This window comes from Coptis chinensis, chromosome 9 (genome assembly GCF_015680905.1).
Source record: "Coptis chinensis isolate HL-2020 chromosome 9, ASM1568090v1, whole genome shotgun sequence".
Lineage (NCBI taxonomy): Eukaryota > Viridiplantae > Streptophyta > Magnoliopsida > Ranunculales > Ranunculaceae > Coptis > Coptis chinensis.
Window position 1 is genome coordinate 54612215 of NC_141464.1, and position 17902 is coordinate 54630116.

General features: G+C 39.7%; 1 pseudogene across 1 annotated transcript in view; it reads left to right on the forward strand.

Moving 5' to 3' along the window:
- The window catches only part of LOC147476743 (mitochondrial dicarboxylate/tricarboxylate transporter DTC-like), a 29489-nt pseudogene extending 23520 nt beyond the window's left edge, over positions 1 to 5969 (forward strand). The window contains exon 9 of the transcript XR_015209777.1: positions 5931 to 5969. The product of XR_015209777.1 is annotated as a mitochondrial dicarboxylate/tricarboxylate transporter DTC-like (transcript). The remainder of the gene's footprint in view (positions 1 to 5930) is intronic.
- The last annotated feature ends 11933 nt before the right edge of the window (positions 5970 to 17902 follow it).

Consider the following 17902-nt stretch of genomic DNA (forward strand, 5'->3'; position numbering starts at 1 on the left):
CCTGAGGGTAATGGACAGGTTGAATCTTCCAACAAAACTATAATGAACAACCTTAAGAGAAAGTTGGAAGATAAGAAGGGGGTGTGGGCAGACGAGTTGAATCATGTCCTTTGGGCTTATTGATATAAGTAAAATGTAGTTTTACCTACGAATAAGTTCCGAGACTCAAACGCAAGTAAAACTAAAACTATTCTATCCTTGGATATCAAAGATTTCTACTCTCGAATGCTATCACAATAAAGTTGGAGTAGAAGATTCGTTCCACTCCTAGTTCTTTAGTATTCAATGTTTTCTAAGATTATCGGTCCTATCCAAAGTCAATGAGAGTATTGCGGAAATTATACTACGATGCAAATTATACTAACAAGATATGATAATTCAACTATGAAATGCTAAAGTTGAATCTAGATAAAGAACTAGGGGAATTTGATTCCACCTTGAATCCAACTTAATAAACTAGTATAGATTGTTGTAATCCAATTTTTACGTTCTTACGATAAGAATTGGTCGTTCTAATCCCTAATCAATCATGACAATCTCTACCAAATAATGACTAGCATGTGAGGAAGTTCAACCCATTCTCATGGCGAATCAACTACCTTCTAGAGTGGAATAGACTCTTACAACTATTTCTACACTACACAATCAAGTTTTCATCAAGGCTTCCTCAAACCCTTTTAATGGAAGTATAGCCTAGAGTCATTAAACTATCATTTCCAATTGAATTTAAACAAGACATGATATAAAGATTCTAAATTTGCTTATTTCAATTCAAATGGAAATCTAATCATGCAAGATTTAATTGAAACTAATAATGATAAATAACTAAATCTATGAATTGAAACTACAATGATTTAATGAAAATGAAACTAGATTATGAAGAACTAATTAACTTTATTGATCTAATGAATAGCAATAACAATAATTCAATAACTTAATTTAAAACAAGACAAAAAACTAATTAATTAATGGAGTCTAAATCTAGATCTAGAATTCTATCTATGGCTACCTAATTTTCTAGATGCTTAAGAGTTAAGTCTTGTGTGTTGAAATGGAGGAGACCAGATCCACATTTTCGTGCATGGGCTGAGGAGCCATGTTTTGGGCCAGAAAATCGAGCCCAAAACCCAATTTCTTCAGTCCATAGAGGCATTTTCAGCTGGATTTTGCTTCAACAGACTTTTCGTCCTTTTATGCTCCTCTGATTGGGTCAAGGTTAGGACCATTGGAAATCTCTTTCCAAGCCGGTCGTTTTGACATAAGGTATGCCCAATTCCGAGGTTTGAGTCCAAAGATACGGTTTTCGGAAGTTCTACTAACTTTTGTGCGCTGTTTCTGCCCGCGTTGACTTTGCCTTTTTAGCTTTGACCGGGCTTTAAAAAGGTTTTTTCTCCTTGAATCTTGGCCTTTAATCACAAAACTTCTTAGCAACCAACCCTTGCTCCTTTATCTCGCCAAAGTGACACATTTCTGCACATAATTGACTCCAATGCCTGAAATACATAAAAGCACGTAATCAACATTAACTCTTATTTATTACTCGCATAATTAGTCTAAAAGTATTATTGTTAAAGGGTTAAAACTACAGTTTTGGGCTCTTATCACTTATTGAACTACCCCTCGGACGACCACCAAAGAGACCCCATTTGCCCTAGCCAGCCTATGGTGTTGAGGCTGTGATTCCTTCAGAGATGGTGGCATCTACAATGCGAACCAGGGACGTGGAGGAGGGTTCAAACTGGAGCATCTTGGCAGGGGATTTAAATTTGGTGGAAGAAAGAAGAGACTCAGCCCTCATTTAGTTAGAAGAGTATCACAAGCATTTACAGAGGCAATACAACAAGCGGGTTAAGCCGTGGCAATTCCAGATAGGCGACTTCATGCTCCGACAGGTGACCCCTAGTACAAAGAGGGAGAAAGATGGGAAGTTGGGTCCAAATTGGGAAGGACCCTACACCGTGTTGGAAGTAGGAGGGGTTGGCACTTACAAGTTACAAACAATGAAGGGCAAATTGATAGAAAAGCCATGGAACGTGAGAATGCTGAAAAGATTTTACAATTGAATGTAATTAAGGTACAAAGCAATATAAGGAGGTCCAGAGCAAAGGACTAGAGTTGTTTGTAAATATATAATACAACGACCCTTTTGTGAAAAGAAATTTGCTTACTATGTATGATTTATAAGTCAGACTGTAGATAGCGGAATAGAGGTGCCCCTCGTGGAGCGGTATAAGCCTTTCGCGGGCAGGGAGTATAACTACATGTGGGGCAAAAAGAGTGGTCCCCACTAGGCTGCTCCGCCCATTAGAGTGAGAGGCGGCAGAGGGGATGAGCCCTTCGCTGACACTAATATGAGAGGAAGTCTGGAGAAAAATGAGTTGCGCCAATAGGCGTCATGGCCTAATTGAGCTCGCGGAGTGGGATGAGCCCTTCACGGACGTTAAATCCGAGAGACACATGGGGTAAAGAGAGTGGTCCCCATAAAGTTGCTCCGCCCATCAGAGGCGACTTTTGAGAAGAGAACGTTACTTGTAAGGAAAGTTGTCTACATTGGTCCAGGGACAAGATAAGTTAGCTCCAACACGCTTCCTGGCCCAATAGAGCCCGCGGAGAGGGAGGAGCCCTTCGCGGGCACGAGATACAAACAATGCATGGGCAAAGAGATTTGCCTTCATCAGGCTGCACCATCAATCAAGGAGAGGGACAGCGGAAGGGATGAACCTTTCACTAACACAACGCCAAAGTCAAGCCTGGGGCAAGATGAGTTGCCCCCAATAGGCTACCTGTCACAATGGAGCCTGTGGAATGAGATGAGCCTTTCGCGGACAAGAGATACAAACGACACATGGGGCAAAGAGAGCTACCCCCATCAGGCTGCACAGCTCATTAAAGAGAGGGATAGCAGAAGGGATGAGCCTTTCGCTGACACAACGCCAAAGTCGAGCCTAGGTCAAGGTGAGTTGCCTCCAACAAGCTTTCTGAGACAAAACAGTCCGCGGAGTGGGATGAGCCCTTCGCGGACAAGAGATACAAACAACATATGGGACCAAGAGAGTTGCCTTCATCAGGCTGCACAACCAATCAAGGAGAGGGTAGCAGAGGAGCATTTCACTGACACAATGCCCAAGGCAAGGTTGGGGCAAGTTGAGTTGTCCTAACAGGCTGCACGACCCAATCGAGACTGCGGCACCAAAGTCGAGCCTAGGGCAAAATAAGTTGCCCCCAACAGGCTACCTGTCACAATGGAGCCTGTGGAGTGAGATGAACCCGTCACGGAAAAAGGATACTAGCTACGTGCGAGGCAAAGAGAATTGCCCATGACACAGTACACCAATGAGGTGTAGAAAAGCTTCAGGGGGGGGGGGGGGTAAATTTCAAGAGTGCACTAAGGAAGGGGCAAGGGACTGATTAGGAACATATCTAGCTGATACAATCAAACGGGGTCTTAGAGGAGGAGTAGAGTCATGAAAATCTATATGTGGAGGTACTTTGCAATTTAAACAAGTAGCCAGAGTCAAAGGGTAGAGAGGCAACAAACACACTGGGCAAAATCAAGCACCATATTAAACAAAATATTCGCAAAACAAGAAGCGAAACAAATAACAGATCATGAGTTTTTAAGAGTGTCTTAATACACAAAGAAGATTTCTAGAGCATTTCAGATGTAGGTTCATCAATGGTCATCGCATCAGTGGCTTCATCAATGGCCGCGACGGTAGTCTCATCAGTGTCCGTTACCTGGTTTGTGAGTTCCTCTATCACCGGGTGATAAGGAATTACCTCGTTGACCGGCGCCTCTTCCCTTGCGACCTCCGGGGTTTCGATCACCGGGGTGGCAGGCCTTTTGGGGGAGGAGATGACCTTCTTGAATGAGGCGCGCATGCTCCTCTTGAATTTTCTTGGCCACCCTCTTGTCGGCTAGGAGCTTGAAGCATTCATAAAGTATGGTCATATCCGCTTGGTGCTGCTGTAGTAGGTCTGCGGAGGCATCCTGATGCTTTCGAGTGAGGGCATCCATGGCTTCCTTATGTTGTTGAGTGAGGGCATCCAGATTGACCTGATGTTGTTGGAGAAGAACTTCCCTTTGATGGCTCAGGCGTTCGTTGACCTTATCCATGTATTGTTAGTGGGAGGACTCCACAGACTTTAGCTCATCCTGGGCCTTGAGTTTGGCCAAATTAGCAGCTTCTAGATCCAATTGAAGGCTGGCATAGGCAGTTCTTAGTCCGGTAGGGCCGCTAAGTTCTTTCTCAAGGGACTCCACCTTGGCCTTGGCACCAAAAAGGCCGCGGATCATGTAGGAGACATCCAGGCTCACCTATGATCAAAGAGGAGAATGGATAAAAAAAAAAAGGGAGAGCTAAGGGAGGAAGAGAGAGATTGTACCTCCTCCCAGTTGGTGTACAGAGAAGTCCGATGCTGCTCAAACGACCCCCCTTCAGTGTATGCCAGGTCTTTAGGCAAGTGAGCCCCAAAAAATAAGGAGGAGGCCACTACTGGGTTCTCTAGAGCTGAGTCTGCAACATTCACCTTGCGATTGTACACCTTAAAAGTAGGATGGAAGTTCTCGGTGGTGGCAAGCTCGGACGCCAGGGCGACAGGTGGAATGGGTCTTTTCCGGATCGGTGTGTGCAAGGGGAAGAGACCGCAGATTGAACAGGTAGAGTGGTGGGCATAGGCTCTTCGAACACTAAGGTCCACTGTCTCTTGGTTGGAGGCCTGTCAGCTGGAGCTCGCACCTCCATGGAAGGAACCTCCCTCACGTCATCGTCACCCTCGGAATCACTATCAAACAATTTCACTTTGTGGACATCCATGTCATCAGGAGGGGAGGGTGGAGAAGTGTACTGGTCATCCCAAGTGGAGATAGAGCGGTATGAAGGGACATCTTCGGGGGCTGAGGAGTTAGGAAGATTGCGAGATTCAAAAGAGGCGAGGGAGTGTGAGGAGGTTCAGGGATGGATACGATGGGAGGAATGGGTGTGAGTTCTTTTCTTTGGAGGAGGAGATGCTTTGGGTTTCCGCTCCTTGGGAGGGGGAGGACGATAAAAAGGAGCTGAGTAGCCACCGATAGTGTGTAGAGCAGGGATTGGCAACAGAGGAGTAGCGGTAGTAGGGTGGATACCCAGATGGTCAGCCTGAGCAGGACCGAGTTCGCGGAGCCATTGAAAAATAGGACATGAGATGCCGGAGTAGATTTGAGATTTGGAGTCCAGTCGCCAACCTGCAAAGAATAGTAACAACGGTTTAGTTGATAACAGGGAAAGCACATCAAGAGAGAAGGGAAGAGCTAGGGTACTCACCGCAGGCTATGAAGGCGAGATGGTTAAGAGTTAAGTCAAAAGGAATGTCCGTGGATAGAAATTGCCCCGATACGTATAACAGGTAGCGATGCCACACTTTATCTGAGGTTGTGACACGGAGTACAAAGGATTGCTTCTGAGGGCGTACACAAAAGGACTAGTACCCTACACTGACATCTTTGGTACTTTTTTTATTAGGAATTTCAATCCCTTTCTTGAGGTGGTTCGCGAGACAACAACATATAACTGGCCATGTGTGAAAATTGGTCTGGGTAAATAAACACCAACCTTATCAAAAGTTTGACCTTGACTTTTGTTTATAGTCATAGCGAAACAAACTTTGATAGGAAACTGTTTCATCTTGAAGACGAAAGGCCATTTTGTATCACTTGGAGACATAATCATTCGGGGAATAAAAACTGGTTCTCCTATCTTTGTTCCAGTAATAATTGTTGCTTCTATGACTTTTGGAGCAATATTTGTCACTGTGAGTCTAGTACCATTACACAGTCCTTCACTTTGATTCATGTTTCACATCAGCATAATAGGGACTCCATGCTTAAGCTTCAGATTGTGGTTCACATCAGCATAAAAGATCTAATTTATTTTTTATTGTTAATTTATTAGTGAAAGGACTCTGCAAGCGGTAGCTATCAGCTCTGGTAATTTTTTTTTTTTGCTAGTTTCGCTTAGTAATAAGAAAAGTATGGTGTTTTCATGTACTTTGAAGATACTTTTTTTGTTCGCATTATGTATTTTGAGTTTTACTTGTTGAATTGGTCTGTTTATATTGGATGATGGTTGTGCTTCTTGTTAACATGCGTTGGGTTTGTTGGTCTGTGTAATTTTATACATTGTAGTTTTTTATTCGGGACTTGAAGTGATTTGATGATTATTGAAATAGATATTAATTACATTTGAACAAAGTATGATAGTATGGTTTGGAACTGCAAATGCGAGGTTTTGTGTGAAGAATGTATTAGAAGTGTACCCTAAGATATTTAAGATGTGTTGAATTAGAGTCCAGTATGAATGGATGGGTTGGGGTGACGCTAGGGGTGTCCACGGTTCGGTTCGGTCCGGTTTTAGGTAAAATTTTGAGCCGAACCATTACTATTCGGTTCCTAAAAAATAGAACCGTCAACAAACCGATGAATCACAAAAAAACCGGGTGCGGACCGACAAGAAATTCGGTTCGGTTCGGTTTATAAACCGATGCTTAGGCCCCTTTTCCAAAAATGCTTATTTACTATCTTAAGGCCTGATTTGCACCAAACCCAAGCCCAATAGTTGGTTAACTAACCAAGCCCATGTATTTATAAACCTGTAATGTTATTATTGTTTGTACTCACAGGCGATGTGGGACTATGTATTTACCAGCTCAAGACTTTTGGGATGTTCTTCTTTACTCCATGAACACTTTTAGCATGATGTAATACATGGATCTTCTTTGTGGCCTTGCAACAAATACAATGCAATGAGCCAATGACATCTCTATTACCGTGAAATCAAGAATTGCTTTCCCCGAAAAGGACCAGGGAAATGGGTGCAAGAATTTGGATTGAACTAAGAGAATTGGGACAAAGCTCTTTACTAATACAAATAAATAGTTAAATACCATAATGGTGACGCTTAAAGTCAACCATTAATATCAACATAAACCTATAGAAAACAGCCAACCCCACGTTCTTGCAGAGGCACTATTATGCCACTTTCGAGGATGAAATGGGAACATACTTGAGTTGTTATTTGCAATTTGTAGTACCTTTCACACCGCCATCTCCATATAGGCACACTTTATCCCTTGGAGGAATAAATGAACCCTTTAGTTGGGACAGATTACGGCGAAGTAGCCCGCAGCGGTTAGCGAGACATAAGTGATAGGGATACCATCATCCTCAACGGCCTTTCTCACTAACATCTTCTTATCAAATGCATCTCTTCCGGTTCAAGTGCATGTCCCATTCTTGATGGATCCATACCAAATTCGATGGTAAGAATCATTTGTAAAATTTTGTACATAAATTATATTTTTGTTGAATTCTATGACTTTTTGTACAAAATCTTGCACATAAATCGTGCAAATTATAAAATGTTGAGCATGAATTTAAAATAATGAAATAATTTTTGCCGCGATCATAGGGCGATCTTACCTTGATATTTCCAAAAACTTTGATAAATAATGATAAGTTTGAGTTGTAAAGAGGAGGTTATTACTATCGATTACCAAATTGCACAAAACAACATCAACTTGTTTCACAAAGATGCACAAGGCTTTGGTAATCGAAAAATGACCCTTCTATTAAATGGGCACCTTGTTGCTTAAAATCAATGAGCATTTGAACTTTGTCTATGTTGAAACCAATTTCTCGGCGGTGAAGTGCGTAAGTTATATGACCATGGGCTAAACTTGCCTTAACAAATCTCTTACCAATGTATCAAGTTCCCCTATTACGAGAACCTTGCTCTTCATCGCCATGGTTGTGTCCAACATGTAGATCAAACCTAAACTCTGCCTACCATCCCCAAGGAAAAAGAGTGCCCGACATAACAAATGCCAGCTTAATCACGTGAATCTAATGAGTCACTCGTGAGCTCGGCGGACACTTCTAGATGTTGAATTGGACTTTGATGGGTTCGGGGATGATTCCCCTCAAAATTATAATCTTCGATTTTGCTATCCTCTTCCAACTCGGAAGTGTCTTTGTCATCCTTTCCTCCAAGTTCGTCAAATCCCCCACTTCCTCGGGCTGTTTTGGGGTGTGTACCAACTTAGTAAATCTAACCTATATGTACAACTCACATGCCTGCAACTCGAGATGTTTGACTTGTAGATGAAGAGGTGAGTAAATGGGTGAAAGGAAGAAAGCGACTAGTCACAAATATTCACTTATAAGAGATATAGTGCTATACAAGGCAATATGTAGCAGAGTCAAAGAAACATACAAAAGAAGTCTAATTAAACTATTATATATGATCCCCCAGTCACCCAAAAGTGGTAGATGAGCAAAAGAAACATGCAAAAGAAAGTCTAAAGTATTACATATGATCCCCCAATATGGTCCTAAAAACTGTCAAACTGTTATATCTTCACGTATTCATTGTATCTTCACATATTCATTGTATCTTCACATATTCCCTGTAGTAAATCAAAGAACCATCCCAACAATGACTCCAAAACTGCCATATTGGGAAATCTATACATTTTGCACCAATAAGTTAGTAACAAAGCTTCAAAGGTGATCCAAAATCTGTCGTGATCCTTAGTTCGATCTATACCTAATAATCACTTTCAAATAGTTAAATAACCATAATCAGTGACCAAAGCAAATTCCAATTATACACAAATGCAAACAAGTTATAAAAAACTTCCGAGAGTTTTATTTACCAAAAGCCAAAAGAGACAACTCAAGCCCTCAATCGGACCTTACTTTTCGACGTGAAATCATCGCTCAAGCGCTTCTACAGAGATGATCAAAATAAGAATAAAACAGCTTGTATAACTAATAGTTAGGAGTGCAAAAAACTATTTATTTTCACATAATATTACCTGAATCAATTGCGTCATATTGCTCTATTTCTCTCATTGCTGCTTGAAGATCAATTGGCTTCGCACTAGTCCGCAACCAATTTTGAGTGCAAATGAGGGCTTCAACTGTGTTAGGTCGCAAAGAGCTACGAAATGGGTCAATTATACGGCCTCCTGTGCTAAAAGCCGACTCCGATGCAACGGAAGTCACCGGAATGGCCATCAAATCACGAGCCACAAGAGAAAGGATGGGATACTTGGAGGCATTAGCTTTCCACCAACCCAAGATATCAAACAATTCCTCTATATTTTGTTCTTCAAGAGTTGACGTCAAATACTTGTCCACCTCAGACATACTCCCTAAACTTCCCTGCATATTACGCATCATCCATTTCGTCGCCGGATCACTTGACACAATAGGTTCACTTTCATGTTGTGGTGGTCGGTGGCTTCGAGCCCCTTTCCATTGCTAACATACCATCCATGCAAACGCATTTCTAGTGTGTTCTTCACCTTCTTTTCAATTGAGTCAACGGTGGGCTGCTTCAGATAGCCCCGTCATCATCAAACTCACATATTCTAATTTGAAGCGAGGATCAAGAACCACTTTGAAACCAACAAGTAGGGATTGATCTTTTTCGGGGCTCCAATATTTATCAAATTTTGCAACCATCCTCAAACCCATATCATATAAGGATAAATCAGCCGAATCACATAAATCTTTCAAACTTGTCCTCACAATGATAAGCTCATTAAACAAAAGATCAGAAGTGACATAGTTAGAACCAGAAATTTTGTTTGTTGTTTCAAAATAAACTTGAAGAAATTGAACAAACATTCTAGCTCTCTTCCAATCCCTAACATCCGGAGGCCCAATGTTACGCTTAGTGGTTGGAGTTCTCGTGCTTTCTTCATCCTCAAGATCATCCTCATTCTCAATCTCTATTGGTACGAAGTAATTCCTATATCCAACATCTTCATCCTCTAGCCTATCAAATGCTTTTTCAAACTTTTCCCCCGCATCCAACATCTCATATGTCGAGTTCCACCTTGTTGCCACATCTAAGCATACATTCTTCTCACACACAATTTTTTCATCTTTCACACACTTCTTCCAAGTGGTCCATCTAGATGGAGATGATCTCACATATCTTATTGCATTCCTTATCTTAACAATTGATTCATCAAATTTTTTCAAGCCATCATGAACAATAAGATTTAAAATGTGAGCCGAACATCTAACTTGTAAAAATTCATGCTCTAAGACTATATTTTTCCAATGACTAGTCTTTTTCTTCAACCAATCAATGGCTACGTTGTTCGAGCTTGCATTATCACATGTAACAGTCAAAACACTATCAATACCCCACTCTAGCAAGCACTTCTCCACCATCCTCCCAATGGTCTCACCTTTATGGTTTGGAACTACACAAAAGCAAATGATTTTTTTCTTTAACTTCCATTCACTATCCACATAATGAGAGGTGAGACACATATAATTAATATTTTGAATAGAAGTCCATGTATCGGTCGTAACACAAATTTTTTGACCTTTCAAGACACGCTTCAACTTCTTTTTCTCCTCCAAGTACAAAGCTACACAATGTCTAGTAATTGTTGTGCGACTTGGGACATGGAGCCGTGGACAAACAACTCGACAAAAGTTTAAAAACCCTTCACACTCCACAAACTTAAATGGAAGCTCATCAACAATGATCATTTGGGCAATGGCTTCTACGCAAGACTCTTGACTAAATGTGATGGCCACAAGCTCATGCCCACCTTCTTCTTTGGGTTTGAAAGTCAATTTCGATTGCTTCGAGTCCTTTGGTATACGGTTTGGGTATTTCTTACAAACACTAGCAATGTGAGACCTCATCTTTGGAAGTTCCATTAATAACATAATCACACTTAAACAACGCCTTACAATAGTTCACGTAGAACTTAAAGGAACACTACCTTCAACTTTGGTGAAGTGACTCCATACATCCGGCGATCGTCTTCTTTCTTCTTTGCAAATGTGCTACCTCATTCTTCTCAAGTTAGATGCATCAGGTTGAAGTGTCACATTAGCAGCTTGTGTTTCCGCATTTGTTTGTTTCATTGAAGAATCCATGAATCTAAGTAAGAGAGGGGGGACGAAATATTAGGCCATCAAACAGAAATTGGTAAGATTTAAGAGAAATAGAGACTTAGAGAGTGAATAATTAGTGAAGAGTTACTTGTAATGGTTCTCTTTCTCTTGTTGGCACAAGTGGAATGATGGAGAGTACGTGGAGATGGAGAAGGTGAGCTTCACTGTCGAAGCCCCTTTTCGTGATTGAGATTTGAGAAGGATTAGACGGCTGCAAGATTAGACTTCTAAGTTCTAATCCAATGGTTGAAATAAAACAAAACTTAGGGTATGAACTAAACGCGGTTCGGTTCGGTTGGCATCGGTTAATCGAGACATGAAACCGAGAACCGCATCGACCCAGTCGGTTTTCACTTTTAGGAACCGAGAACCGAACTGGGTCTACAAAGAACCGAAAAAATTGGCCGGTTCGATCCGGTTCGGTTCGGTTTTTCGGTTTTCGGTTTTTGATGAACACCCCTAGGTGACGCTTTGTTTAGCAGTGGACATTGTTGGATCTAGTTAGAATGGCTTGTGCGTTTGTGTTTAGGTTAAAAAAGTTGCTACCTACTATTTTAGTTTGGAGGACTTTACAAAGTTCCATCTCTTACTGTTTCAACACTTAAAAATAATGATGATTAAAACACTGCATTCAACCAAAAAAGATATATAGTATCTCCAGTGTGAGGCCTCTTTGAATCTACTGGGGCCGGAGTGGGTGGGGTAGGGAGCGGAGGGCACTCAAATAAAGTTCATGCTACACCCATTCAAGGCTCTCTGAGTTGGGGTAAAGCTCTTTATTTTGCCTAAGTATCCCTTTTACAGTCCTCACTAGATGAGTGAGGGAATCCAAAAAGAACTCTTGGTGCTTGAGGATGAGGTTTTCCTCGTTGTTTTAGGAACAAAATGAAAAATTGGTGATGCAAATTGTTTTGTGCTTGTAATATGTACCTTGTTGTATGTTTCGCATCTAAAATTACACCAATAGTTAGTTCCTTTATTAGACAGTTTAACTATTGATCATTTTCCGTAGTCTTAGATGTTAGAACTTAAGTTAACGTGTTTTGATGTGATCTAGTGAATAGTCATATACTTTTTACCCACTATTTTTATCATTTTGTGCTTGTAATATGCACTCTATTGTATGCTTTCCATTTGAAATTGCACAAATAGTTGTTCTTCCATTAGACAATTTAGGAATTGAAAATTTAGGAACGAGACTTGCTTTTAAGAGATGCAAAGCTATATTAATTATTATTTTTTTGAATACCTTTTTTGCATAGGAACGAATATGGATAAAAGTTGGATGAATACGCCACATAGGCCTGAATACTTTCAAGGTCTTAAAGATTTTATTACGCTTGCCGCCAATCATTTAGACAAAAAGAGTAGATGTCGGTGTCCATGCAAGAAGTGCAATAATAGGTACTACTTGCACATTGATGTAGTAAAAGATCATTTATTTGATTCGGGTATCGACAAAGATTACACTCGATGGGTACGTCATGGTGAGCCTTTTGAAGTATTGAGCGATGATGATGACGATGATGATGACAATGATGGTTCGGGTGGACATTTTCATGGGTTGGATGACTTGCTTGCAGATGTAGCACCGACTCCTAGGGATATTTTGGATCCCAGAGTGCAACATTCAGAAGCATTTTATGTTCCAAATACAAGAGATGGGAATCCAGAACCATTTGTTAACTTTTGCATGAAGCTCGACAACCTCTGTATCCTGGTTGCAAGAAATATAGTACTTTGGATTTTCTCGTAAAGTTGTTTCATCCGAAGATAATTAACCGTTGGAGCAATAAATCGCTTTGACATGGTTCTCGAGTTATTCAAGGATGCATTACCGATGGTGAAACACTCCCGGGCCATTCTGAGGCCAAGACGTTATTATGAGGCTTAGGACTTGGTTATGTTTGTATACATGCTTGCGTCAATGATTGTATGCTCTTTTGGAAGGAAGACCAAGATCTTGAAAGTTGTTCAATTTGTGGTGAACCGAGGTACAAAATTAATCAAGGGAAATGTAAAAGATACCACGTAAAGTCTTGAGGCACTTTCCACTAAAACGAAGGCTTCGAGATTGTTTATGTCTAGAATGACTCATCGAAGACATGAGATGGCACAAAGACAAACGAAGTTCGAGAGGACAATGTACTTAGGCATCCAAATGATTCAAAAGTTTGGGAGGACCTTGACAAGGAACATCCATGGTTTGTTCTGATCTTCTTATGAATGTTCGGCTTGGTCTTGCAAGTGATGGGTTTAACTCTTTTGGTGACATGAGCGATTACTTAAGATGTGGCCCGTAATGCTTATGCCGTATAATTTGCCGCCTTGGAAATGTATGAAAGAACCATTCATTTTCATGTCTCGCTTATACACGGACGAAAGCACACGGAAATGATATTGATGTTTACATGCAACCGTTGATAGAAGAATTATTAGACTTGTGGCGTAATGGGGTGGAGACATTTGATCGCGGCGACAAATAAAATGTTTGTAATGCATGCAAAGCAAAGATTGTGGACAATAAATGACTTTCCCCGCATATGGAAACTTATCCGGTTGGTCCACCAAAGGTAAGATGGCTTGCCCGAATTGTAACAAGGATACATTCTCTTTGTACTTGAAGAAACGGGCATAAGCAATGTTACATGAACCACGGCCGATTTTTATGGCCAAGACATCCTTTCGAGAAAGCGCCTCAAGCAATTACCGGTGGAATTAGTGGCGGCAAGTCCGAACCAAAGAAATTAAGTGGGGAAGATGTGAGGTTACAACTTCTGCATGTCCAAGAACAAACATTTGGAAAACATCCAAATAACAAGAAGAGAAAGCGTACTGAGGTTGAGTATAATTGGACAAAGAGGAGCATTTTTTTCCGTTTACCTTATTGGCGACGCCTTAATCTGCGGCACAATCTCGATGTTATGCACATTGAAAAGAACATTTGTGAGAGTGTTATGGCAACGTTGTTACACCTAGAAAAAACAAAGGATTTAGTGAAAGCTCGAATGGACTTGGAAGCATTGGGTATTAGACCAGAGTTACATCTGATTCCTAGGGGTAATAAGTTTGGTATACCCCTTCTTGTTATACGTTGTCACCGCCGAGAAAAGAGCTTCCGCGAATGGTTGAAAGACGGTAAAATTTCCTCGATGGTTATGCATCAAACATTTCTCGATGTGTCAATGTTAAAGAATGCAAAGTATCCGAATGAAGAGTCATGATTGCTATATTCTTTTACAACGAATTCTCCCGGTTACGCCGTGGTTTCTTGGCTAGTGATGTATCAAGTGCATTAACCGAGTTGGGTTTGTTTTTTCGAGAACTATGTTGCAAGACATTAAAGCTGGAAATGCTCGAGAGATTAGAAAAGGATATTGATGTGATACTTTGTAAGCTTGAGTTAATATTTCCGCCAGCGTTCTTTAATGTTATGGTCCACTTAGCAGTGCACTTGCCATATGAGGCGATACTTGGAGGACTAGTTCACTATCGGTGGATGTATCCAATTGAGAGGTCGATGTTTGTTAGCTATAATTTAATTTGTTTGGACTTATATATTTCTACTTGGAATTCACTTGTTTAAAGTCTAAATAGGTTTTGAAAACTCTCGCAAGCAATATGTTAAGTAATAAAGCACACCCGGAAGGATCCATTCTTTGAAGCTACATTGACACTCGAATGTCTCACATTCTCTACTCAATGTATCTAGAAGGAATTGAAACATGTTTCAATCATGAAGAGCTTAATTATGATGGTGATCATTCTAAACAAGTCAAAGGGTTGCATGCTTTCACCATGAAGGTTCGACCATTAGGAGCTCCCCAAATTATCGAACTTAGTGCGAAAGATTTCAATAAGGCTTCAATACTATGTGTTGAATAATTCGAAGAAATATCTTCACATTTTGAGTAAGTCCCCAACTTAGTTCTTCGACATTGTATTTATTATATATGAACATATATGTAATATTTTATTTTAAATACACAATAACACATGGTTGAGCTTAAAAAGACAAAGTCCGCATGAATTAGACGAAAGGCAAGAACGACACTTTGCTGAATGGTTTAAAAAACGCGTAAGTATTGGTTGAGTTTTTCAAATAGTTCCTTTACTTGAGTTTTAGAATTTTGTATTTGCATAAAATTTTTTTTTTATCAATATAGATGCAAGGAATGCGTAGAGAGAAATCTTTTGAAGCCAGCGACGAACTGTATTCATTAGCATGTGGGCCTGATCGTCGTGTGACTCGGTATAGTGGCTGCATTGTTAACGGAGTTAGATTTCATACCAAGGACCGTGAGGCAACACTCCAAACCCAGAATAGTGGCGTGGTTGTAAATGGTGAACACCAGTCAAAAGAAATGGACTTTTATGGTGTCCTAACAGATGTTTTAGAGCTAAATTACCTCTTTGGAAACCGAGTTTTTCTTTTCAAGTGTGACCGGGATGTTGGAAATAGGATGGGAATAAATATAGATGACAATTTCACTAGTGTTAATGTCTCAAAGAAGTGGTATAGTGATGACTCATTTGTGTTGGCGACCCAAGCAACTCAAGTTTTCTATTTGGAAGATACTAAATTGCATGGTACTTGGCAAGTTGTGCAAAAGGTAACTCATCGAAATGTGTATGACGTTCTAGAGAAAGATGAAGTGACTACTCCAGAGAATGATGATGAGGCTTATCAACAAGAAGAGCAGCTTGGAAGGGAAGAAATCCAAAGCAAAGATGTTGCACTTGTACAATTAAACAGGGAGGATGTGGAGCCTGATGAGGTTGATGAGAATGTGGTAAATCAAAATCTGATGGTTGTGGGCAATGACTTCATTGATGATGATTCTGAGGTTGAAGAAGATGATACATTACTAGACTATTACAGTGAAGAAGAAGGGAATGCTTCTAGTGATAGTGATACTGACATTGATTAGAAGTTCATGTAATAACATTATAAATCATGAATGAGTATAGTATTACTTCTAAGTTTTCTTATAATATTAATTTTCTTTTAGTTATTCTTCTTTTTATTTATCATTTATGGTTTTCAATAAATAATTATCCATTTTGAATGTATATCATTGTTATTTGTCAATTTATTGCTTATTGATATTATGGGATTGCATTACTGATACTTATTGAACTAATCTATATTTCTCGCCCTAATTTTTTGTTCTATTTAACATTGTGGTTTTATTATTTGTGACTAACCCCTTCATGTCTCTTGTGTAGTTATGGCACTGGTCGCCCCTCGCCCGTATGCTAGTGAGCGACCTCAATCCAATCCAATGGTGGTTCTTGTATGGGAGATAAACTCATTTTTTAATTTGTTTTACTTTTTTTTATTACGCACAAATACCTAACCTTCCTTGTGACTTTTTTTTTTTTTTTTCTAAATAGCTTCTGCAGCCCAATCGTAAAAGGGTTAGAGGAAGGGCAAAAAATAAATATCTTACAAAACACACATCAAGCGGGGTGGCGGGAGACCAAGAATAGAGATTCTTCCAGGAAAGCGAGGCCTATAGGCGATTGGGGCCAAGAATGGATTAATGAGCTTGGCCCGATAGCTAAGGATGACATGCCCCTTTGCCCATAAGTGGAAGGATGTGGATGATGATGCAAGAACACTTCTTCATGAAAAAGTTTTGGTAAATGAGTAATACATATTAATTATATTTAGTTTCATCTCTTACTTAGCTCTGCTTGAAGTTTATTATATTACTACTATTTCAAGAGCTTAAATGTGGTATGTTTTTCAAATGAGTTAATTATGAGAGTGAGATTATTGCTTACTAACCGATTTGTAGATGCCTTGCATTAGTTCATTTAAATTGTGCGTATAAAATGACAATTTCATTGGTCGAACTTTTGTGTTAGTTAAGTTGTTTATTTTTGTCTAGCTTATGTTTTTTTTTTTTCTTTCTCTTTTCCTTTTTTTTTTTAATTTTTAATTTTTATCTTTTTGTAGGATAAGTTTGATATGGATATGAGCCACCACATGTGGTGTCACCTGTAAATGGATATTTAAGGGACCACTTTAAGGATTACAGGGCCCTTCACATGCACTATGTGAACCTACCCAATAATGTAAACAAGCGCTTGAACACCCATACAAAGCCAAGATTTCACAAGATGTGTGGGAAAGTTGGTGTGATTTCTGGGAAACTGAAAAGTTCAAGGTAATTTAGAATTTTAAAGAAGAAATCTTATATTGAACTAAATGTATACATTTTATATTGAAGTTAGTGTGATTGCAGCGAACTTTCTTTATTAACTACTTGAAGACTTTTCAAGAGGAAAAAACATACTATGGAGGAACTCCCTTCTTCCTTGCTTCCCTTTTTGCTAGCCTACACGATAGGATAATAAGTACTTGCATTCATTCGATTCCTAGTACAAATTAAAATGCATTTGTTTGGATGTAGAATGTCAGTGAGAAGAACAAGTATAGTCGCTCGTGCTTAACAACTGGCCACCGTGGTGGTTCAAAGTCTTTTATCCGGGCTCTTGCAGATATGGTATGTATATAGGATTTCTTATTACTTAGATAATTATGTTTTTTGTTTCTTAAACAAATGGTATAACCTGTCTCTCTTTGGAAATGGTACAGGCTGATCCTGAGAGCCAACAAGAGCCTAGTCAGTTGAATTGTATAAAAATACCCACTATAATGAAAAAGAAAGGCTGGATTTCTCTTCAAGTTTGAAGAAAACTATGTAAGTAATATGTACTTTGAAATGCCCACTATTTGTTTGATATTTATTTCTAACTAACTAACAATAATATAGGAAAGAATGTGTGAACTCTAATCAAACCTCCACAAGAAGGCTCGACCCCATTAACAGAAAGCAAATGGATATTTGATAGAATATTGGGTGTAAGACATGGTTACAATAGAGGCCTTGGTCACGGACGGAGGTAGCTCCATCAAGCAAAAGC